At 38.2% G+C, this 17,806-nt stretch overlaps 1 protein-coding gene across 5 annotated transcripts in view; it reads right to left on the reverse strand.

The window, feature by feature from the left end:
- Positions 1–17,806, reverse strand: part of DIO2 (iodothyronine deiodinase 2) — a 236,726-nt gene that overhangs the window by 166,383 nt on the left and 52,537 nt on the right. For 3 of the 5 annotated variants that reach the window (XM_090271256.1, XM_090271255.1, XM_090271258.1), the window contains one exon: positions 6,997–7,053. The exons of the other annotated variants lie outside the window; for them this stretch is intronic. The gene's annotated coding sequence lies outside the window, so the exon portion shown is untranslated. The remainder of the gene's footprint in view (positions 1–6,996; positions 7,054–17,806) is intronic. 5 annotated transcript variants of the gene reach the window in all.

A 17,806-nucleotide genomic window follows, 5' to 3' on the forward strand; every position in this document is an offset into this window, starting at 1 on the left:
AGGAATTAATACAACACATTCTTTGAGGTTGGAAAATTACAATCTTCCATGATCATAGAATGGCTAGGCCGGTACAAGCAAATAATATACAGATAAGAAACACAGAGTACTTTTACACTGTGTAGTCTTCTTAATTACTATATATACATAGAAAAATTCTTAGCAAGATCACTGGTCAAAGGAAATGTTGAAAGAATTAAAAATCCAGGAAAGGAAAAATGCACTATAATGAAAGCGTGGAGTTAATATGGTTTGTCCAAGCTATAGCTAAATACCAGAGGTATTTCTCCACCCTCCTCCCCTCCTCAATGTTACAAGCAGCACTTAATTCTGGGATATTAACAAAAAACAGCTTTATGTGAGAGGAAATGTTTTTTTTTTTTCCTTTGAAACTCTTTCATTTAGCATACACCAAAAAGACACTTGTGTGCTTATTTTAAAAGTGACATCCATTTGCTTAGTTCAGCTCCTCCAGGCTAAGAAAGTAAATGGATGTTTTGGCAAAGAGTCCTAACCAGCACTCAAGCTGGGTATACCAGTCATGCCGAGGAAACATTTTATTTATTCAGTATTCCCCCATAATGAAAAATCATGCAGGATTAATGTTGAAAATACTGGGCATATTCTAATGAAATTTTCCTTTTGATATGCCTAGAATTTTTCAAATATTCTTGTGAAACTTATATCTCTTCCACAAATAGACAATGCAAATGATTTTTTTTAAAGACGCTCTAAGGTGTTAGTCTCAGTGCCATCAAATCAATTTAACTCCAACTTATAGAAATTATTTCACTGAAAAACTAACATTTGCTCTGAAAGTCCTGACTCTGTAAGTCCAGAACGTGAATTCAATTTTCTCCTTTAAATACCCCACCACACACACACACACACACACACACACACACATAGCAAGCAAAGGTGGCAGCTTCTATTCATATCTCTGCCAAAATTTTTGAGGGCATTAGAAAGAAAAATACAAAAATAGTCATTTCATATTTTCCACCTGTAGCTATAACTCTCCTTTTAGTACTCATTACTCATTGGCTGCATGCTGGCAAGACTCATGATGCTCTTATTGTGCTTGAATTTTGGAACTTTTCCAATCTTCTTTTACTCACCACCAAGAATACCCTAAATCATGCAACTCTTGTTTTAAGACAATGCAATTTTAGTCTGGGATGCCATAGCAATGCTATGGATCATCCACCCAAGGTCGAGTCTAGCTCACCCTTCCATGGTTTCCAAAGCTAAGATGTAAAGGAAACTGGTTACTCCAGACATCATGACTGCTACCAATGGGAAGAATCCCTCTAAGAAGCACCAACTCAGAGAGTGTACAAAGAAATTCAAAAGTTTGGCTGAGGCTAAATCTCCTCAGGAATCAAAAAGCTGACCAGTTATTTGAACTGATACAGCCAGTTTTACTGTGCTCCCTTTCTTAAACTCAATAGGCGAGTAGATTTTCAGGAGGGTAAGGAAACCAAGTATTTCAAAAAATAAGGACTCAGGTATACAATGAATTAAGGCTATGTGCGCATGCACACACAAGTTGAGGAACCCAAATTCCTACTGTGGGGTGTTTCACAAATACAAAGGCATGGTGCCCTTTTGTTTTGTGTCCCTTTCTTTCCATGATCAATTAAATGGGGTTTGACAGTAATTGGAATCATGTAGGTTTTGGGCTTCAGGTTTTGTCAACTGTATAAAACCTACTTTCCATTCTCCACCTCCCTCTAAATCTGTACAAAAGAGATGTCGAACATCATTACAATAGAAATCTCTGAAAGACAGGCATTTCCATCACTAGTTTATGTAAGCTATTCAGTTTGCCTGGTGCAAAATGAGGTCATTGGCCTACATAGTCACTAACTTCCTTTTGAAGCCCTAAAAAGTCTCTGATTCTCCTAAGAAGCTCAAAGATTCATATTCTTCAAGATGTTTCATGGACTTTCCCTACCAAGTCCAAATTAGTCTACTTAATTTGATTTAAGTCAATTCATTTATTTACTCATTAACAACTATATATTGAGCATCTACTATGTTCTAGGTAGTCTGCCAGACACTGCCCTTAAGAGGCTCATAGTCTAGAATTCCATATATTTCATATTTGACATGTGTTTATTTTTAAAAGGGCTACATATATTCTTATGTAGCACATAATCCACTTTTCTCATGTGTGTCTACATATAGATATGCCCAACTTGGTCCAGCACCCTTGAAACAATAGAAATCTTCAAGTTTTGGGTGAATATTTTATCAGTTTTGGCCCTATTAAACAAAGAGGTTAAGAGATAATCTATACAACTAGTGTAAAACAAAACAATAACAGATAGTTTACTCAAACAAATTAAGGGAATACTATAGGTATATTTTTTTTAATTTCCAGATAAAGTAGAATTCAATGATTCAAATCCCTGACTGTGAAAACAACTAGTGAGATTTGAGACCTATTTTTACCAGCAAGCTATTTCTCGCTAATCCTTAACCATCACCAATTACTACTTAAATCTGTGTATAAATCTAGTACAGGTTTAGATCAATTAAACAAATAAGCTTAGATTTCATTCTGATAACAGTTTTATTAAATTCGAGTAGGCCTCAAAGTGCATTACTTCAATTTAGAATTCTATTTCAGTGCTATAAAACTCTATAAAGTGAGCATATGAGTTAACTTATCAGCATTCCTCAGTGTGCCAGAATTTTACCTTCTCATTGTTGTCTATCCTATATCTTAGGAAATATAGCGCTGTTCATGGGTTTAGAAATTTGAACTACACCAGATTCAGGAAACACTCGGCAAATCACCATGCCTTGAAATACCTCCCCAACTGACATAAAATCATCTGAATTTCTCCATTAAAGGTGGTTTGATTACAATAATGATTCCCTTTCATTGAGTCCTTTGTCTATTCTAGACACTGTAATAAGTGCTTTACATATTTATTCCCCAAACATCCTTGTAAAATAAGAATTATATCTTTTTCTGTCCCCAAATGAAGGAAGTGAAGATGGGGGGGTCACAAAGCTGGTAAATAGAGGGGCAGCATTTAGCCTCTATGCTCTTCTACTCTGTCACCTTGGGGCACTGCATTAAGCCATATCACTTTTGGTGGCCCATCTAAAAAATTGTATAATATAATTCTCCCAGATGACTGAAGAGTGTGAAACAAATATTTATAATAGCAGAAGAAAAATCAAATGATACATCTGAGGAAATAGTACATTTCTCAGGGTGATAATAATTACAAGACATACTCTAGGCTGCAAAATTTAGAGAAAATTAATATAACAATAACTATTACAGCTAGCATTCACTGAGGACTTCACAATGCACACTCACTATCCTAAGTACTGCACATATCTTAACTGATTTAAACCCTCAAGATCAGAGAAATGTCTCAGACTTGGAGAACTTTCTAGGAAACATGGGAACAAGAAAAACAAGACTTGCCAAAAAAAATCTTTGTCTGCCTCAAGGACATTCCTTTGCATAGACAGCTACCTTGAAAAGCTACCTAGTGATGATCTGGTCATATCACACTTTTCTAATCTAGGGCCTACAACCTTAAAAAAAAAATGCTTATATGATTAACAGGGAGAAATCTAGGTTCATAGGCCTAAAGGTTATGCAATTTGGAGGTCCTTCTTTAAAAATAAAGAATACAAAGTTGATTATAAAAGTGTACACAGTAATTATAACTAATTGTTCTTACATTTCTTATATTTTCAGATATTACAAGAAGCATGTGATCATGTAAGCACGCACTGCAAGAGCTCTTGCTGGAAACTAGGAAGAGGCTTGTGCACGCGAGGGGTCTGAAAGCTTGAATTTCTCTTGATTCCCGGTGCACCTGCCTCTGACAATGAACAAGAGTGAAGTGGATATATTTACCAGGATGTTGAAAAAGAAATCCTCAGTGAAGTTGTAAACTGAAGATACCTTTCAAATTAACCACCAACAGCTCAACTATTGAACTAAAAAACCTTTATAACATGGAAACAACCAAAGTATCCCTTTGACAGATGATTGGATAAAGAAGGTGCGGTGTATGTGTATATACTCGTCAGCCATAAGAAAAGGTAAAATACAGTGAAATAAGTCAGGTGGAAAAAGAACCATATGATTTCATTCCTATGTGGAATATAAAACTGAAAGCAATAAACAAACAAACAAAAACTCATAGACACAGACAACAGTATGGTGGTTACCAGAGGGGGAAGGGGGTCAAATACAAAGTGACAGAAGGAGATTTGACTTCGGGTGGTAAACACACAAAGCAATATACAGATGATGCCATATAGAATTGTACACTTGAAACCTGTATAATTTTGTTAACCAATATCACCTGAATAAATGTAATTTTTTAAAAAGAACCTTTATAACCGCTAGAGCTCAGGAACTGAGATAAATCCTGCAACTGGCATTCCAGCTGGAGACTGAGCTATATGTCATCAGGTTCAAAAGTGAAGCTAAAGGTACTTGGCTGGCAGAAAGACAGAGCGGCATATTGTTACACTCCTTAAACCCCTTCTGGGAAGCAGCAACCAACTCTCCCTCCTGAATGTGTCAAAACACATCACAGCATCAGACAAACAACTCAGACATTCACCACATTTCCATTCTTGTCTATTGACCCAAAGGATAGGGAGGGGCAAGGCTTGGGGAAGCAGCGAGCATCCTGTTACACATAATCCACCCAAAAGTGCAGAATTCATTTCTTGAATTGCTATCACACCCTGGGCCCCTTTGTTGCCCAATAATAGATGGACTCACTTTTCCTTCCACCTTGTAAAATCCACTTAGCAGGAATTTAATGCAGTCAGAGAGCATTAGAAAATTCTTTAGTGGGACCACCCATTAATAATGTTACCCTAGAAGAAATCAACAAAAATAAAGTATAGATATAAGAATCAAAGGGATCAGGTGAACAGGCTCCTAACGGCTTTCAAAGAGAATGAGCTAATGAAATGAACTGGCATGGTTTCCCTTTCAAAAGCAACCTTGAAATGAAAGAAAAATATCTTATGCAGGATAAAACATACATTTTTAGATGATGGACACAGACTGACTTCCTTTATTTGCACCCTTAGGGTTTTTAGAAGGCTGGAGAGATTGAACCCTTCCCTGATGTTTGTTTGATTTGGTCTGAGTTGAAGCCAAGAGATGTGGTGATGGAAGTTTGGAAAAACAATTTGAAAGAAATGTATGCAGTGTTTTTTTTCTGGGATCCTAATTAACTGACCCATTTCTGGGTAACATTAGGGAAGTTGTGGGCAGTGATTATTATCTCTTTAAAGTCCTAATTAAAATGTCAAACTGTAAGGTAGAATGTCTTCAAAGCTGCATGTAATTTGATTGTGTTGGCTTATTGGAAAAATGGCCTTGGAAATACAAATAAACCAGCCACTAAAAAGATCCCAGAAGTCCAGGCTTTATTCCAGAAGTATAATCTGTTGAACCAATAGTATTTCATAACTAACCACTCACCAAATGGGAGACATCCAAGTGTCAAAGCCAGTTTCATAACACATAGCATGCTGCACAGCAATGCCTCACCATAGCATACTTGGGTTTGTAAAGGGTGTTTGGGATTAGATCCCCTACACAGGCTTATCAGACTTGAAATGTTTTCATTTGATGAGCTTCAGAAATGGACAGCACCTTCCCAACTCCCTAAATGAGGCTGCTAGAACTTTGGAGCTCTAAAAGAATCCCTGCATACTATGTCAGACTTCTGTCACTCTCGAGTGTCAAGATCTCAACAGAATGAAATGCCTGCCACATCTGTGCTGGGGCATTGGGAAAGCTGTCCTTTATTTAAGAAGGTGGTACAGTTATGATACTTTGAGATGCAAGTTATAAGGACAACAACAAAAACAATCAAAACCATGACTTAATACAGACATCTGTTATACAACAAATACACTGGCTGATTACTACAATATCTCAATGGCCTCCGTGGTGACCCACGTTTTTTTCTATTTTTCCATACTGCCGCTCCCAGTATGCCAGTTGCTCTCCTTACTATCACACTTTGGTAGCATGAGCTCTAGGCCTCATCTCCTCACCTAACCACACCCAAAGAGACAGAAACAGGTTTGCAGCCTCCCAAACATCATTTCCTTTTATCCTCTCCTAGATACCCCTAGCAGACTTGCTATCACACTTCATTGCCCGTAACTGCATCACATGCCCATGCCTAAACCAATGTCAAAGGGAATTACTAGGGTTGGATTACCTTATCCAAGACTATCTCCCACCTTCACAGCTAAGGGGAGACCCAATCTCCACAGAGGGACACATCATACTGTAAAATAAAACATAATTCCATTCTATTTGCAAGGGGAAAATGAAAGGATCCTTGCTGGGTAGGCAAGAAATAGTGGCCACCCAGGTAGGTGACTGTCTACTGCTCCACTGTCAGTAGGGCCTCTATGCTGAGTTGCTTTTCCACTGGTGAGCAGATTTGTAATGGGACATTCATACACGTTCTCTCTTTTATCTCTGCTCATGGCACCATTTATGTAAAATGCCTGCCAAGACCTTCGGCTATGAATAAGACAAAAGACTGTTTCCACCTTAGAATTCACACATTTATTTGAGATGCTACTGCATGCTGTGGATGACTGGCAACTAATTTCAGGATTGTGTTCCAGTCCAAGAACATGATCACACTAATCCCCAAATTCATATTTGGAGTGTCTGTTTCCTGGGGCCACTTGTGGAGCCAGATTTTGTATCCATCAGTGTCCAAGCAGGAAACAGAAACTGTATCAATTATTTGAACAGAGAATTTAACATAATGTTTAGTTCTATGTAAACGTGTTAACTAAAAAGGCAAGAACAGAACACTGTGATGGGGTTCAGTAAACTGTATGTACAAATAGCCAGATAATAAATATTTTCAGCTTTGCAGTCACATGGTCTCCATCACATGTACTCCAGTCTTATAGAATAAAAACAGCCATAGACAATAGGGACACAAATTTGCCTACCACAGCATGAAGGTATTATGAAGATCTTGATTGCAGAAAGCAGCCACACTTCTTGGCCTAGGAGAATAAAGAGAAGAGGCTGATGTGTTTAAATCTTAGAAGGTCTAGAGGAAAGACCCAGCGGAGCTGAAACATGAACTGCTCAGAAGGGTGTGCTAGCTGAAGCTGATGCCTCTGAAGTGCAGCCATAACCCAACTCTGCAAGTGTTGGAAAAGCTGCAAAATAAATTTAGCTGTTGTTGTAGGAAGACACTGCTGATGCTGAGGAGAAAAACTACTGCAGTCAGAAGACACAGGCAGGAAACAAACAGGAAGGAAAAACCCCTTCTCCCTCCCTCAGCCTTGTCATCACCGGCTAGTATCCTCCATTGGCATAATCTAGCAGGGAGCCAGGTCGCATGCTGCAAGGAGGTTTGCAAAGTCTTAGCCTCACCATCACAAACTGGATTTCAGAAGAGTGGCCTGGGAGCTAAGAAACTATCGCTTTCTGAATGGCACAGAAGTTGGTTCATTGCTTTCCCCAGGCAACTAAAAGATATGCAGTACAGAAAAGCAAGTTAAGAACGAACCACCTCCATGTTTAATTTGTTGGAAACCCTCAATACTAGTGACTCTACCTCTGGGGATTTATCTGAAGAAATCCAAAATAGTAATTTGAAAAAAATACTTACACCCTATGTTCATTGCAGCATTATTTATAGTAGCCAAGCTATAGAAGCAGCCTACCAAGAGATGAACAGATAAGAAATCTGTGGGACATATATACGATGAAATATAACTTAGCCATTCAAAACAAAACAAAAAATGAGATCTTACCATTTGCCACAGCATGAATGGGCTTAGAGAGTATGGTGTTAACTGAAATGAGTCAGTCAGAGAAAGAAAACTACCACATGATTTCACTTAGATGTGGAACCTAAAGAACAAAATAAACAAACAAAATTAAAACAGACTCATAGACATAGAGACCACACCAGGAATAGCCACGGGAATGTAAAGTTACAGCATAGGAAATAGTTAATAATATTGTGATAATTACATATGGGGCCAGATGGGTGCTAGAAATATGAGGGGGGACATCTTGTAAAGTCTGTTATTGTCTAATCACTATGTCATACATCTTAAACCAATACAAAATAATACTGAAAGTAAACTGTAATTTAAAAAAATGAAAAATAAGTAAATTTTTTAAAAATGAGCCAGTTCAACTTTTTTATAAACTCTGATTACTGCATAAGCCCATTAAAGTAGTCTGCATAAACTCTTCACTTCATCAGAACAATTTCTTTTTCACCATGTCCTAAAAGCAGATGGAGAAGTATTGTCTCCCTTGTTTTTAGTTTGAAAGAAGATAAAGAACTTGAACTAAGCCACAAGGACAATGACCCCACTCAGGTCAGTTTTGAAACAGAAAGGCCACAAAGCAGAGGCAGGTTCCCCTATCATTGTCACTGCTTCTGGGCGCACACAGACAGCTTCATAATCTCTTCAAAGCCTATTGGGAAATTTAAAAGAATACTAAGTCAGTTTAGCATTTTTAATAAAATAGTAATGTTTTTTAATGGAGCCCTTCATTACTATGGGAGGCGAAATGGACTGGAGATAGAAGAGATGATAATTAGTAAGATACTTTATTTTTGGAAACTAGTCCATGATCAAAAGGACCACACATTCTTTGCCCTTGGATAACCTCCACTATTAATAAGGACAGGGATTCTGGGGCATAAAAGAAAATAAAGCTCACTCCAGGTTAACATGCCATCACTGGAGGGCCCATCAAATAGTCCAGGTTCCATTTTCCCTAGGGTATTCGTACCAAACAACACAGTGGACCATATGATATTTAGAATTTTTCTTTCCTATTCTTCCCTCCCATCTAAGTCTTGGAAGAAAGAAGAAACAAAAGCCTCTGCATAATTATATTACCTTCTTAGGAAACAATCTCAGAGTAGTTCCACTCAGAGTTTGATCACTTCCCTAGACTCTGCATCCTTGTGGCATTTTATCTTACTCAATATGGCTTTCTTAGTCACCAAACACATGCTGTACAGTAACTGCTCAGTGCCCAGTGCTGCTGAGGTCCTACAGTATTCTCAGAGTGGCTCCATTACCAAAATGTTCACTCTGTGGTTAGGAAAGCAGAATGGAAATAGGAGGCTATAGTATTCAATAGAATGTTAAGTGAGATCTTTTCTTTCTCGGCATCCTAGTTAATAGACTTATACCCTGGCAAAGAGAAAAGAAAATAAAGAAATATTTGTGAGCTGAAATATGTATCCTAAGGTCTCAAGTTAAATAGAAGATTTAGACTGGGCCTTGAAGGATGAGCAGAATCTAAACCGAGGGAACAGGGGCTGAGAAAATAGCTAAGAAAAAGCACGGAAGCAAAGATAAAAATTCTGCGGCAAGGGCTAAAGATTTGAGAAAACAACTGTGTGAGGTTCATACGTGTTTATGAAAGTGCTTGAAAATGATTAGTAAAGTATTAGCTTGAAGCAGTAACTTCAAGGAGGCAGGATGAGACAGGCTAAAAGTGAGGTTTTGAAAGGAGTGATCATCAATGCAAACAGCAGTAGTTAAGCCAAAGGAGGGAAGGCCTTGTAAGGGTTGCCAAGCAGGGGTCTCGTGTAGTGGCCCAGGCACAGGGAGTGGCCATAAGAATAAAGAGGAAGCCTCTCAGAAGCCAGAGAGTGAGGTCAAAGCGAAAGAAAATTGCTTTAATAGTGTCTTCCTCAGCACCCTGGATCCCTTCTAGGCCAGCAGTCTCTAGCATGTCCCTTCCAGCCTTGTATGGGGACTGCTCCAGGATCCAAAGGCAAGTACCACGTTCCTGGAGGACGATGAACTCCTGAGGGTCACGCTGGTGATGCTGACCCACGGCTCCCAGCCCCTCTTTCCTTTGCAGGTCTCCCTCTCTCACTCACAGTGCTTATACTGACCCTTTATCTTCTAAAATCTTCCTTTCTTTTCCTTAACATGGGGGAACAAATATGCCTCCTGCTTTATGGTTTGATGGGGAATAAAGTGGGCACCACCTGACCACTTCATACTTTCTTCTCAGGCCCCCATCTCATGCGGCACATGTGGCTCTTTGCACAACAGGAGGTGTTTTCATTCCACCTGACTTCTCTAGCCACTGCCTCCATAGCTCCTCTAAAGCAGCTTCTCCTCTTCTACTCAACGTTCTGGTTTGGTCTTGGTCTTAAGCAATGCAGATACATAAAGCTGCACAAGAGATTGTTATATTGCATCATTATGAGCCTGTGTTATTTTATTTTTATCTCATTAGTTGGAATCTAAACTCTCCAAGCACAAGGACCTTGCGCTGCCTCGGTCTGCACAGCATTGCCATTTTGCATCGTAAGAAATATTAGTTAAATAAGCTAATCTTCTGTGGGTTTGCATTCCTTGCTAAGGTGTTGAGGATGTAGATGTCTTGCTAAGAAACTCAAGAATTTGTAATCTTTAGAAGGCATGGACTTTGCTAACAGGTGAGTAAAATTTCATGAAAGCATCTTTCCCTTTTAATGTATGAGATAGATTATATATAGACATAAAACCCCATGCTTTGAAATGTCACATTTCAGAAAGACTCTTAGAGCATTCCTTGGAAAACAACTTGGAAGTAAAACAGAGCCTGGTAGGAGGACTATTTCTCTCTCTCTCTTTTTAAACAAAATATCATTTGTTCTTTAGCACAGTGATCCCAAAATATTTATAGTAATCTCAAATAACATGAAAGCTCAGACTCTGCACAGTTAATAGTCACTATCTTTCCTGTTTGATTCACCAGGCACAGCTTTTCATGAATTTTCTTTGGCCCCTTTCACATTCTTGCAAATGGCTCTTCCTGTCCCATTCTTTAATTCACTTGTTCTTCACCATCTTCTTCTGCCTCTACAAACTGTCTTCTACACACACCCAATTTCTCAGTCAATTGGTGTGTAACTAGTTGCAGCATTTTATTGTTACTACCTGTGATGATTGTTTAGACACACTAAAGATATTCATTCAATCCAGCTATTGTATAACTTAAAAGAAACTAAACTTTTACCAACTTTATGTACTCACCAAACCCTGGACTACTTAAACAAAGTATTCTTAAGGGCCACATTCCTAATACTCCCTTCATTGAAAGGAATAGAAATAGAAAAAAAAAAAAAGATTTGAACTATCTTTGGTAATTAAACACCATAGAAGTAGAAAGTATAAAATAAACTTGGATAAAAAGAATATACAAAAATAATGTAATGTTATCAAAAGGTATGTGAGTAGCATTTTACATAATGAAAAGTATATGAAGGGAAAACAACTGAAACATCATAGGTATAATGGGGAAGTATAAGGACAAACAATTTGTTGCAAATAACCAGTCATTTAAATACTTTCCCTAAGGACCTTCAGGTGAATGGTCCTGTTTTAGGTCCTATGGAGGACACACAGAAGTAAATGCTGGGCTCTGCTCTAAAGGAACCTGGCAGTTAGAGAGAAAACATGATATAATAAATATTAAATTGAGTTAGAAAAATCTATCATAGGTCCATGTTTTTTGACCCAGATATGTCGTCGGCAGCCGTCCGTCTCGAGAGACGATGGTGTAGCTTCTTAAGAGTCTATCTGCACCGCTGAGAATGGCTGTGCAGTCCAACTCGGGAGTGACACGGTATCTGTCTCCTCCCGTGTTGAATCGACATCTTGTGATGACGCTGGAGTGTCCTCTCCAGTGAAGCTGAAGCTACAGAGCCTGGGCAGGGTGATATGGAGGGTCTGCTGTTGCCCATGCAGCAGACCACCCCTCTCTTCGCAGCTGAAGGATCCAAGGGAAAGACGGAGTCAATACAGCTTGGCTTCAGGTGCGCCGCAGGAGTTGCCGGTGTTGACTACAACGTCAAACCGCCTTAGGGACTCCGGCTCCGGATTTTCTGTCGGGGTTTACTCCCTTAGCCTTTCCCCTGAAGAGGTATGCCGCAAGGCAGCGGAGGTTTTTTGGAGTCAGAGTTTTCCTTCTCTGATGTGCCCTGACTGGAAGATCGAACCAGCGACACTTAGCTCGCAGGCCGACGCTCAATCCACTGAGCCAAACCAGCCAGGGTTACCCAGATATGTACTTCTCAGATTTTAACCTAAATACACAACCCTGGGATAACAACATGCATTTACAGAATATTTTTTAGAATAACTCACCTTAGAGAAACAACAAGAGAATTAGTGTTAAAGGTGGCCATGCACAGTAGAAGGGTGTGCAGCCATTACAGTGGAGGGCAAAAGATTGTTTAATGCCATGGAGAGATGTTTGTTTTATATTGAGAGGGAAATCAGGCTAAAATGAGCAAATTTGGTATGATCCCCTTGGTACTAAAAATATATACACAGTCACCTACATGAAACTCATGGCTAACATCATATTTAAAGGTGAAGATCAGAAAGAGAAAAGTATGTTCATTCTTGCCACTTGCATATAACATTGTAATGGAGGTCCTAGCTGGGCCAATAAGGCAGGAAAATTAAATAAAAGACTTCATATTACAAAGGAAGAAGTAAAACTATCTCTATTTGCCCAATATATTCTTGTATATAGAAAATCCTGTAGGAATTTGCTAAAAAATAAGAAGAAAAAACTATTAGAGCTAATGAATGAGTTCAACAAGGTTGAAAGTTATATCAAAATGTAAATACTAATTGTATTTCCTACAGTAGCAATAACCAAATTAAAAGTGAAATCAAGAAAATAATTCCACTTAAAATAATAGTACCAAAAAGAATAAAATACCTAGAAAAAAAATAACAAAAGGGTTGTAAGACTTGTATTCTGAAAACTATGAAACATCATTGAAAGAAATTAAATACTTAAATGGAAATTTTATCATTAAATGCAAAAAGAATGTGTTCACGGATCAGAATATTTAATATTGTTACAATGGCAACATTCTTCAAATTGATCTACAAATTCAATGCAATCCCTCCCAAACCTGTAAGAATTGTGTATGAGTTTATTTGAGCTAAATTAACGACAATTGCCAGGAAGAAAAATCTCAATGGATTGAGAAAATGCTCTGAAAAATGCCAGTTTTACCACTTATTTTTACACATCAGAATCAAAGGGGGAGATGTGAGGGAGTTACATAAAATCCACTGGTAGTAGATTTAGGAAGGCAGGAGAAAGTAAAGTGAGGAAATCTCTGGGATTGGATAAAAAGGTAAAACAAATAGACACGTACTTCTTTTATATATGCAGATATAGAATAGTTAACACTTAACAATTAACATAATCATGGTAAGAATGAGGGGATTTGTGGTCTCTGCTCTGGTGCTGATAGTCTGGAAAAAAAAATTACTTTGATATTCCAAAGATATATTATCAAGTATGTTATCCTAGATGCAAAAAAAGACAGCAGACTGGCTCAGTTAAGGCAAAGACTGTTAGAGAAAAAAATATTGCTTTGATATCCCAAAGGTATGTTATCGTAAATTTTTTTTGAAAAGAAAAGAAACCCAGACAGTCTCAGTTAAGGCAAAGATTGACCCTTGTTAGGGAAAATATCAGCCTAGGACAAAACTACCCATCATCAACTGCATTTAGTTAGAAAGTTTCAATTTCAGACCATCCCATGTGGTTACGTTCAGTCTCTGAGTATGTAAGGTCACCATGTAGGTCTCTTCTTAGCTTGTCAGGTTTGGCATGTGGCCCCTTTTTTTGTCTAAAGCTCTCCCTTTTGGACATAAGTCAATCTGCAGGATTCATTGATGACCCCACTTTTGCTTGGATAACAAGGTCCCACGGTGCTAGGAAGGCTCACTGCTAGGAAGTCTCATAGTCAGCATTTGTCTTGCTGAACAATGGACCATTGGGAATGGGGCAAGACCATAACTTTGGATGGAAGTCAAGGTCTTCATTAAGTACAACACTCTGGATCATTTCTAACCCATAAGCTAATATGATCCAAGTTGTCCTCTCTGTCTCTCTTATGTATTTTGCATCCTATATAACATTTACCTTTAGTTTGAGTGTACAACATGTACCTTTTCAGTTTTCATAATCTGACCATGGAGAAGGTCCTATTTACCATGGCCCATCTACTTCCCATTGGAAGCACTCAAGTATTGTTATTAATCTGATTCCCACTAGTTGTGCAATTGAAAGCTGTAACCTTAAGCTTTAATCAGGGTCGAGACTGTAAGAACACAATGTTGTAAATTACAATTACTATCTAAAACTTCCAGAGGCCACGAGGACAGTAAGAATTTCATAAGTACAATAAATTTCCTGTGCCTCAGCAGTAGCTATAGAAGGCCATGTTTTTATAGCCACTTCAGCTTCCATCTGAATTAATCCAGTTAGAAATCCTTGTTAAGTAAGAGGGTAAGCACATTCCCATAACTGGGTTCTAGCATTTATACACAAAATTCCTTTATCAATATTCCTTTTCCACTAACTTTCTACAGCTTCTCTTGTTTTTAGTTTGTCATTTACTCTTTCAGAAATAGCCATCTTTTTAGGACAAACTACTTCCTTCTAACTTCTTTTAAAAGTATACACATCCTTTTTCTTCCTTTTGCAACAGCATTTCTTTTACGTTTCAAAAGAAAAACTATAAAAAGAGTATTCTTGGAAATCAAACATTATCTTATACATCTTCAGCAATTATTAACAGCTGGGCTATATACACAAGGTTTGAGAAGAGCCTGAAGAATTAGTATAACTATTATTATCAATAATATTAATATTAATACTAGACAGGTAAAGACAATCAAACTAATAAAATTCAACATCAAGTTATACGTATACAGGTCTTTTCAGTGTCCTGAGATAGCTGTCTATCTCTGATGTTGGTGGCTTCTCATCCTCGAGAAGTCTTTGGTCTCCACTGTAGGTGGAGGCAAGTGTCAAACAGAGAGGCAGATGTCTATTTGTGGTTAGGCACCTGATAATGTCCCTTCCGACAATGTTGGAGAGGATCTTTGATTAATATCTTTTGCAATGAACAACATCTTCTGCTTAGAAGGCATCGTCTTTGAAGCCTTCTCCTCTTGGAAATGCACTTGTGAAATGAATGTCAGTAATTTATCAGTCCCTATAAGCTGGCTAAGGAGCCCTTTTAGTAAAGGTGATAAATATGTTCCTTTATCAAGGTTCATAGGACAACTGCTGACTGTTTTATGGAGAAAGGCTATGTTTACCAAAAGAAGTCAATCTAATGGTGAGGAACAGTACAGGGAGAGCTTTTGGTCAAGAAAGATTACCTAGATTACCTAGAAAATTTACCTAGTTCAGTTTTAACTGTACCATTTATATGTTCCACGAGTCTAGAGGACTGGGGTGATGGGCAGAATAAAAATGTAGAATAGGCTAAATACTGCAGATGGATTGCATTATTTGCCCAGTAAAATTAGTCCCTCAGTCACTAATTTAGAGGGAATTCCCCAACTGGGAATTAATTTTTTCCAATAAGAATTTGCCTACCATTAAGGCTGTTGCTCCCTTGCAAGGGCATATCTGAACCCATACAAATCATTCTGACATACATTTATATCCTTGCGGTGGTGACATTTGGATACAATCCAATCACTATACCTCAAATGGATTTAAAGGGAGTGGGAAATGTCCTTGGAACTTGTGGAATGATTTTCCAGAGTTACGTTTTGAACAGACAGACCCTTGATGGAGGAACCAAATGTTGGAAAATTTTAGTTTCAGGTAACAACTAATAAGTTTAGTAATCAATGTATGTAAAAAGCTATTGTTTCAGGAACTGGAGGTATGACATACCTTAACTCCAGGTAACCATAAGCCATTCCACCTTTGTGCCTCAGGAGGACTGCAAGCAATCAAGATGGTATCTGAGCCACTGTACTCCAGGGTGACCACCACCCAGGACACAGATGAAAGAACACTGCAGCTTTTATTCAATTCAACTTTTCCCTGAATTCCAAACCCTTTACCTACTCTTCTCCTTATGAAAAGGGCCCGTTTATAATGGAATTTAAGACAGTCTATTAGGGTACAAACACACTGTCTTCTCAGATCGCCAACCATCTGAATAAAGCGCCCATAAAGGTTCAATCCCTGTCTCTGCTTATTGGGTCTGGTAGAGGACAGGCAACGCAAACACCGTTTTTTCCAGTTTAACATCTACTATACAATTTATGAGCTACAATAGCAGTAATACTGTTTACTTCATGAAATCATCTTTTTAGGGTCCTAATGCGTTAGCTCATGTACATGTTACAGCATAGGTCACTGAGACCCAATATGTAAGACCGGTTTCTGATTGGGACCACACCCATTTGTCTAGGACAAAGATTCTCCCTTTTTGCTTTCATGTCCTCTTTTTCTCTGCAGCTGTCCATTGGAACTATAAAAGAGAGTCTTTTTTGATTTAATAGGAAGCAAGGAGCATTCCTGGCTCTGGATAACTTGACTGTTTTATGTTGCTTATCTAGCTGCAGCATCCTTCGTGGCAGGTTTAGAATGTCCTGGAATTCTGATAATTGCCAACTGTTTCCATTTCTGCATAACATCTAGTAACTCCGCAACCTATTTTCCATTTTTTAATGGGCTACCCTGAGAAAGTTAAGAAGCCTCACTGCTTTTACAACATTCTTGAGTTCTAAGCCATAAGGGCATAACTACTTTCAGTATAAATATTGGCTACTTGGTCTTTGGCCAGTTGACAATCCTGAGTTAGAACAATTAATTGCATAAATAAGAACCTTCGATTATGTCCACCATAGAAGTTACTGCATATCCAGCTCAGTAACACCCCTGTTCATCTTTCATAGATCTATCTGTAAACCAAATTAAGTCAGCATTATCAACAGGAGTTTCCTGTAAACTATTCCTAGGAACAAGAAGGTGGTCAGAAAGCAAATGCAATCATGGATATCTTCATCTTGCAAAACAAAAGTAGCCCAGTTGCCAGGTTGACTGTTACATCAAGTTCAAGTAATACTGAGTGCAGTAGGCAAGAGCCAGTTGACTGACAAGTGTTGAATGTGCTGAGAATTCAACAGGGATTCACCAGAATGAGGAACATTAACAAATGAGAGCCTATAACTCTCTTTTCTGTTTGTTTGCATAACAGGTCTATAGCAGAGATGGTTGGCATTCAGAGAGAGATGCTTTGGCTACTGAGTCTAGTTGCTGACTATATAGCTTATAGGTCTATGACTGCTATGTTTTCAAATTAAAACTTCTAAAAGTATTTCCTTTATTTTTATTAGAAAGTTTATAATTAAGGTGTCTCAGAGGGGGAGCTTTTGATAATTCTCTAGAGATTTTACAGCTTGTTTCCCTTCTGAGTTCCACTGAGTTGGATCCAGTCAATTTGATTTTGAGAAGACATACAGACAGAGGCTGGGCCATTAATAAAAATTTAGAATCCAGTTGTGACAGTATTCATTCAAACCATAGAACCCTCAAAGCTGGGTTTCTTTTTGTTCTTGTTGCCATTCATTTTTGGTAGAGAAAAATATATTATTCCTCTGAGTCTTTTAGGGGTAATTAGTAGCTGCTCTTTAGATATTAGATAACCAAAATATTTCACCTGGGGTAAACAGTATCAGAGCTTGTCCTTTGTTATGTTCTTTGTTGTCCTTTGTCCCTTCACGGTTTGCTGTTGCAATAGGGAAATTGTGTCCTCTTGGGAGTCTAACCTGTCCTAGAGCATAAAGGTAAAACAACTACATATTGGGTTAGAATTAAATCTGTAGAAAATTCAACACTATTCAAGTCAGCTTTTAGTGTCTAAGACAAATGGTGGGAGTCTCTGTGTATCCTGGGACATTACTATCCAAGTAAATTTGTAATCTT

This window comes from Furipterus horrens, unplaced genomic scaffold, assembly GCF_987537825.1.
Source record: "Furipterus horrens unplaced genomic scaffold, mFurHor1.1.pri manual_scaffold_3, whole genome shotgun sequence".
NCBI lineage: Eukaryota > Metazoa > Chordata > Mammalia > Chiroptera > Furipteridae > Furipterus > Furipterus horrens.